A 6,612-nucleotide genomic window follows, 5' to 3' on the forward strand; every position below is an offset into this window, starting at 1 on the left:
GTTTGAGAGAGCTCATAAAAGAACCTCCCGCAGCTGTTGATTATTCTCTGACCATTAAGAGAGCACTTACGGACAAAAGGCCAGAGTGAAGAAACGTAGATCTGCTGTTACGGTGAGAATCAAATTGTCCCAACGAGTTAACCCATAATATAGATCTACCGTTATGGATCAAGGTACGCTTCCGATTATTGTATATTCTTGTCAAATAAATTCTATAAACAATAGATCTGGACTATATTAAAGTTTATTCAACATAAGGATCTTGCCTCCATAGTTGCACATAAAATTAGCTTTGTAATTTTGAGGTTGTTGAGATCTATCCTTCCATGGTGTTGGGTTCTCCAATGTGAGTTCCCGAAATCAATGAGAGTTGGGCTTTTCAGGGGGTAGATGATGTGGGCATTTTATGCACACATTTTTTGGCCCATAGTTCCTATAGTATAGCATCTAAATGATACCTCATTTTGCCAAGTACACCACATTTTATAATCCTTGTCATGTTTCTTCAGAATAGGTGAAAATATAGAGTGCTTACAGATGAAAAAGGACCGAAACGAGTAAATCCCAAATGCCAGGAACTAAGCTGCAGATTAACAGAAGCACCCAAAAACACCCAGTAGCTATCCCTCAAGATACGTCACAAAAGACTGTCATTCAAATGAGAAAGCGAAGCCCATGCATCAAGAATACAGTAATAAAATTTTCACACATATATTATTGTTTTGATTAAATATTGTTACGGGAACACTATTTCCTTAAATACTTTTCCTTTAAACACCATCCTGGGAAAAAAAATTCAAAAACTTTATCTAATTTTAAAGGAAAATTGAAAATTTTTTTTAGAGCTTGGGGCCATGGCTGCCTTTCATTTCCTTCTCTCTGATCCTGTCTGTCTTTAGAACTTTAAATCACTCAAAGCTTCAAACTACAAATAATTTTGATTCTACTTTGAACCCCAAAACGAGAAAAATAATGTTTAATGAATAAGTATTATAATTGAAATGTCTTAGAAAATGTTTCTAACCACAAATATTTGAAAACATATATAGAGCATTAATTGCTAATTAACAATTGTTAAAAGCTGAAAACAAAAAAAATATATCAGCCAATCCTTGAGCCAAACACACCCCTAGTTGAACTACTTGTATCAAAATCAGTTGATGAAGTTGAGCCTAGCTGAGGTCCGTCGGCAATATCAACACATTGGGCAGGGAAAAAAGATACATCAGGATGGACTATTTCACCATCAGGACTGATTCCCATATTCTCAGCTTCTGCATCCTCTTGCAGCTTCAGTGCAAACTCAAGTTCTTCCATAACATCTCTTATATTGGGCCGTTCAATGCCTTTGCTATGAATGCAACTGAATGCGATCTCCACAAATTTTTTGAAACACCGTGGAGCTATCTTCCCCTTCAAATAAGGATCAATTATTTGATAAATGTTTCCATTTTGAATGCATTTTTCAGCCCAGATGGCTAAGTTCATATGTTCTTCCACCAAATTTCGATCAAGCGGCTTCAGAGCACACAAGACTTCCAATAATACTAGACCAAATGAGTACACATCAGATTTTTCTGTTAATATTTGGTATCTTGCATATTCTGGATCTAAATAACCCCAAGTTCCCTTCACTATAGTAGTACTGACCTCCTGTTTGAAAGCTGCTTTGGATAATCCGAAATCTGAAACTTTTGCAATCCAGTTTTCGTCTAGCAAAATATTACTTGTCTTCACGTCTCGATGGATAATGGTATGCGTGAACTCGGAATGAAGATAATGCAATCCGCGTGCTGCACCTATGCATATGTGAAGCCTTTTTTTCCACGGAAGAGGATCATTGTTTGTTTCATGTAAATGTTCTCCAAGTGTGCCGTTGATAAGGTAATCATAGATGAGAATCATTTCACCTTCATCAATGCAATATCCGATCAAAGATACAAGATTGACATGGCGGACTTGTGACAACATCTCTATTTCTGTCGTGAATTCGCAAGTCCCTTGCTTTGATGATGAATCTAGCCGTTTGATAGCGACTGTGATGGATTCATTATCTATGTATCCTTTATATACATTACCAAATCCTCCAGAACCTATAAAGTTTTGATCGTCAAAATTTCTGGTAGCTTCTTTGATTTCGAGAATCGTAAATCTACGGCAACGCTCTGTTGGCAGTGGTGAAGCAATTGTCGTGGACTTATTAGATTTGTACGAAAATGGGGCCCGACAAGAAATGTGGTCGATCGTAGCAGAGTCCTTAGCTTTCCTTCTTCTTTGATAGGCTAAGAGACATAGAATTAAAGAGAATATGCCACCAAAGACAGCTACATTAATGATCAAAACCTGTGATGCTAGTCTGCTCCTTCGTTTTTGTTTTAAACTTGGATGTTGATCTGGTTCTGGAGGAACTCGAATTGGTTCAGGGTTGGGTCCTGCTAGACTACCTTCTGAATTGTTCAACTTGAATATTTCCAAACCATTCAAGATCGCGTCAGCAAACTCAGTCTCATTAGATGGGTGTAAAGCGAGCCACAAGTCCTGCTTTCTAGGGACTCCAGCTGGAACCCATACAACGTAGTCTTTGTACACTGGAAAACCGTTACCACCGCTCCAGAGGATCACATCTGCTTGAGCTACCACTGTTTGATTATTGATGAATATGGAGAATATCAGTTGAAACTCACCGGTAACCTCTAGTCGAGTCTCACAAAAGTGGAGACGAACAAGATAGTTGAATCCAGTATCAACGGGGAATAACCAAGTGAGATTGTAGTTAATGTTAACATTTGCATTAGGACCCATTGAACGCATACTACTATATACCAATTCAGGAGCAACCCAAGCCGGAGTACTCTTTGTATAATTTATCTTAACCTTAGAAATAGACGTCACTCCAAATGCAGCTCCAAAAATGTAATTAGAGTCTTCAACCCATTTCCTGTACATTCCGGTGTCACCTGAACCGTCAATATCCCGTCCCCCAACATTTAACCGATAAACAGTCTCAAGAGCGGTTGTATCATCCAAATAGAAGGGATAGTCAATGCCAACATTTGTCAGCAGGCTATCATTTCCGTGTATATAGAGACTGTCTGGCATGGAAACGATTTCAATACCATTTATGAAGGCAAAAGATTTCAGAGATGGATTAAAAGTTATGTTAAGCATCTGTTTTTCCTGAATAGTAACGACAAACTCTTTCACAATGGCAGCAACTGGAGGCTCTATAGCTGTCACCATAAGAAAAGCACTAAAGTTGCTTAGAAGTGTGTAGTCATTGGCTTCAACGGAGAAGAAGGATTTGGAGATATCAAGATTGGAGTAAGCAACAGGATAGAAGTAGAGACGAACAAATTTTGAGCCAGGTGAGACAGGAAAGCTGTAGGTGAATTTGGATAGAAAAATACGAGCTGTCATGTAAGGGACTTGGGTCACAGATGTATCTTGCCCGGAGGCTTTGAAAGCAAATGATGAGTTCAGAGAGATAGAGGCACCGAATTTGGATCGGGCATCGCTAACCCAATTTCGGCCGTCGGGTGATGTTGTGAGAGAGGACGCACCACAGCTGAGAAGGATAATTTCTGTTGGAGTATATGGCGGCAAGCTGTGAACGGCGGTGATGTAAGGGAGAAGGATTATGAAGAGAGATGCAAGAGAAATTAATTTTGTCAAGATAAGAGAGAGTGAGGCAATTATGAAGCCCATGGATAGTGTGAAATTTAATATCTTTTAGATCCAACTATTTGTTTATGGCGATCGGCAACGATAGGAATAAAGGAAAGAAGTTTACAACAACTTTCCATTAAAAAAAAATGGAAATTAAATTTTCCAATGGAAATTTCATGTAAACTTCTTGTTTTGAAGAACTGTTAATTGTTAACTTAAGAAGCATTTTTGGGAGTAAACAAAGACTTGAACAAGTCTTCAATATTGACAAGTTTTGGCACTATCATTTAATCAAGGGGTACGTGCTCAGAAAGTAAGGGGCTGACCGTAAGGTCTTATTGTGGTTGGACAAAATATGTAACATCTACAAAGCGGGTCGGGCAAGAAGACTTCTAGTATGTAGAAAGTCATCCATAGGACTTTAAAAAGACCTTGTTGATTACAAATTAAATAAAGAACTGCGGAACACCTGGTGAATAGAATAGCTATAACGACAATGACAACAAAATAGTATAATTATACCCTTCACAAACAGAGCAATGCAGATCTTAAGAAGTTGGATTAATTATATCATTGGAGAGATCCATATCAAACTATTAATTATATTAATGAAACCTAGATAGTTCATTATTCAGAAATAGCATAATTACATAGAAATGCTTAAATTTTTAGAAAATATTCAAACTAGCAGAATAGAGCAGCGGTAATGATCTTAGTCTCCATATTTTATCCAATTGCAATTCTTTCAAACAACTAAAAACCCAGTAACCGGGAAACAACATTTTTAAGAAACAAAAAACAGAGCAGGTCTTGTTGTCTATAATAGCACATTGTCGAGTATAAACAAATTTTGTCCATTCTTATTGTAACTACAAATTGGAAAAAGATCATCAGCATTCTTATAGTAACTAAAACCATGCAAAATTTGATAGACTGTAATAAGCATACCAGAGGCTTAAATCAATTGGATTTAACTACAATTTTCATCTTCCCATTTGATTCATAATTTCCGAAAATACAGACTTAGACTTAAATCCATCAGGATCAAGTTTAGCAGCACTCCCTTCACCACTGCTAACTGTGCTCTTGGAGTCCTCCTTTTGTTCGCCTGAAACGCTAAATATATCATCATCATCAGTAGTTACAACAGCTTCCCCACGCAACAACAATGGACTTTCCTGCTCTTCACCCACACTCTCAACACTACTATTTCTACTCTTCTCTGCCGTCTCTTGAAGCTGCAATGCTAACTCCAGCTCACATATCACGCCGCTCATTGCCGGTCTTTGTGCTCCATTGTCACGCAAACAGCTCTCCGCAATCTCTCCAAATTTCTCCAAACAGGCAGGATCAGCATCACCTCTCAAGTGCGGGTCCATTATTCGATCGAGTGCACCTCTTCTATAGCAGATTCTAGCCCAATCAGCTAAATTCGCTTGCTCTTTGGGTAATCCTGGAATTACAGGTGGCCTAGCACATAATACCTCCAATAGAACAACTCCGAATGAGTACACGTCAGATTTTTCAGTGAGGTGTTGCCTACGATAATACTCTGGATCTACATATCCAACACTACCCCTGACAACAGTGCTGACTTGCGTTTGGGACTGGCTAGTGGGACCCATTCTTGACAAGTCAAAGTCAGAAACTTTAGCCACCCAGTTCTTCATCTATCAGTATGTTCGTTGACTTGACGTCGCGGTGAATGATCGGGTGTTTCGCACCTGTATGGAGATGATGCAGTCCATGTGCAGCTCCGATGCAGATCTGTAGTCTTTGCTTCCATGGAAGAGGAGGGTTTTTGGTTTTGTAGAGATTATCACGGAGAGTGCCGCGGTGCATGAACTCGTATACTAGAATCATCTCGCCTGGATCATCACAGTATCCTATTAGAGACACGAGATGCGTGTGACGGAGCTTGGAAAGCATCTGGATTTCTGTTTTGAACTCGCGAGTTCCCTTTTTTGATGATGAATGTAATCGCTTGATTGCGACAGTAAAGGCGCCATCATCGATGGATCCTTTGTAGACATTAAAAATGTGTTGCTTTCTTGATAGACATGGGACATGGGACATCAAAATTTATGAGTGCTATCCATCGATTATTTTGAGCAATAATTCACTACTGACAACAGAAATTAGTTCACTCGAGCTCTCTGTAGATTGGTGCAGTAAAATTAGAAATTTAAGATTTGAAAATATGTAAGTGTTTAAGGTTTTTTAAATTATGAACAATTCCTTAAAATTCAATGGCTTATTGTATTCTTTAAATCTTTTTCTTAGTTCAAAATTTTTTTTCTTATAGTTTTAAATGAATTTTTACTTGATTTAATTAAAATTTTGAAGTGATATAAGAATAAATATTATGAAATAATTGGCTGAAAAAAAGTTAAATATTTGATGTTCATGCCAATCGCAGATGGATATTTACATTATTATTCAATTTATCTCTTTGTAGATTTAGTTTGAAGCATAGATATTAAAGATAAGAGAGGTTATTTTCATATTAAAAGGATATAGAAATACTTTCAATATGAAAAAACATCTTAATATATATATATATATATATATATATATATATATATATATATATATATATTTATTTATTTCGCTTCACATAGCTTAATTTTAGCTGTTGCATCTAAAATTATAAATGGAAATAATAAAAATGAGAGTATGACTTGAAAATTCAATGTTTAATTGACTACTTGGAAAATTTTTAATGGCCGGTCTATTCTTGTACCAATAATGCAGAAGAAAATGCCATAGACTTGAATGAGTCGGAGTGGAAAAAAATGTGACAAGCAATTTTCATGAAGTCGCATTCTTAGGCCCCCTGCTTTAGACCAAAGTTAGTGTTTAATCACTCATTAATATTATAAAAAGTCATTCATTCAAATACGGAGAAGGCAAGAGAAAATGACGAACTCTCATAAAAAAAATTTT

At 37.0% G+C, this 6,612-nt stretch overlaps 2 pseudogenes; both read right to left on the bottom strand.

The window, feature by feature from the left end:
- Positions 1 to 970: 970 nt before the first annotated feature.
- On the bottom strand, positions 971 to 3,999 carry LOC105646480 (receptor-like protein kinase FERONIA pseudogene; annotated as a pseudogene).
- Positions 4,000 to 4,590: 591 nt separating this feature from the next.
- On the bottom strand, positions 4,591 to 5,757 carry LOC149497139 (receptor-like protein kinase FERONIA pseudogene; annotated as a pseudogene).
- Positions 5,758 to 6,612: the final 855 nt, after the last annotated feature.

This window comes from Jatropha curcas, chromosome 4, assembly GCF_041381405.1.
Source record: "Jatropha curcas cultivar XTBG-Jc1 chromosome 4, XTBG_Jcur_1.0, whole genome shotgun sequence".
Taxonomy (NCBI): domain Eukaryota; kingdom Viridiplantae; phylum Streptophyta; class Magnoliopsida; order Malpighiales; family Euphorbiaceae; genus Jatropha; species Jatropha curcas.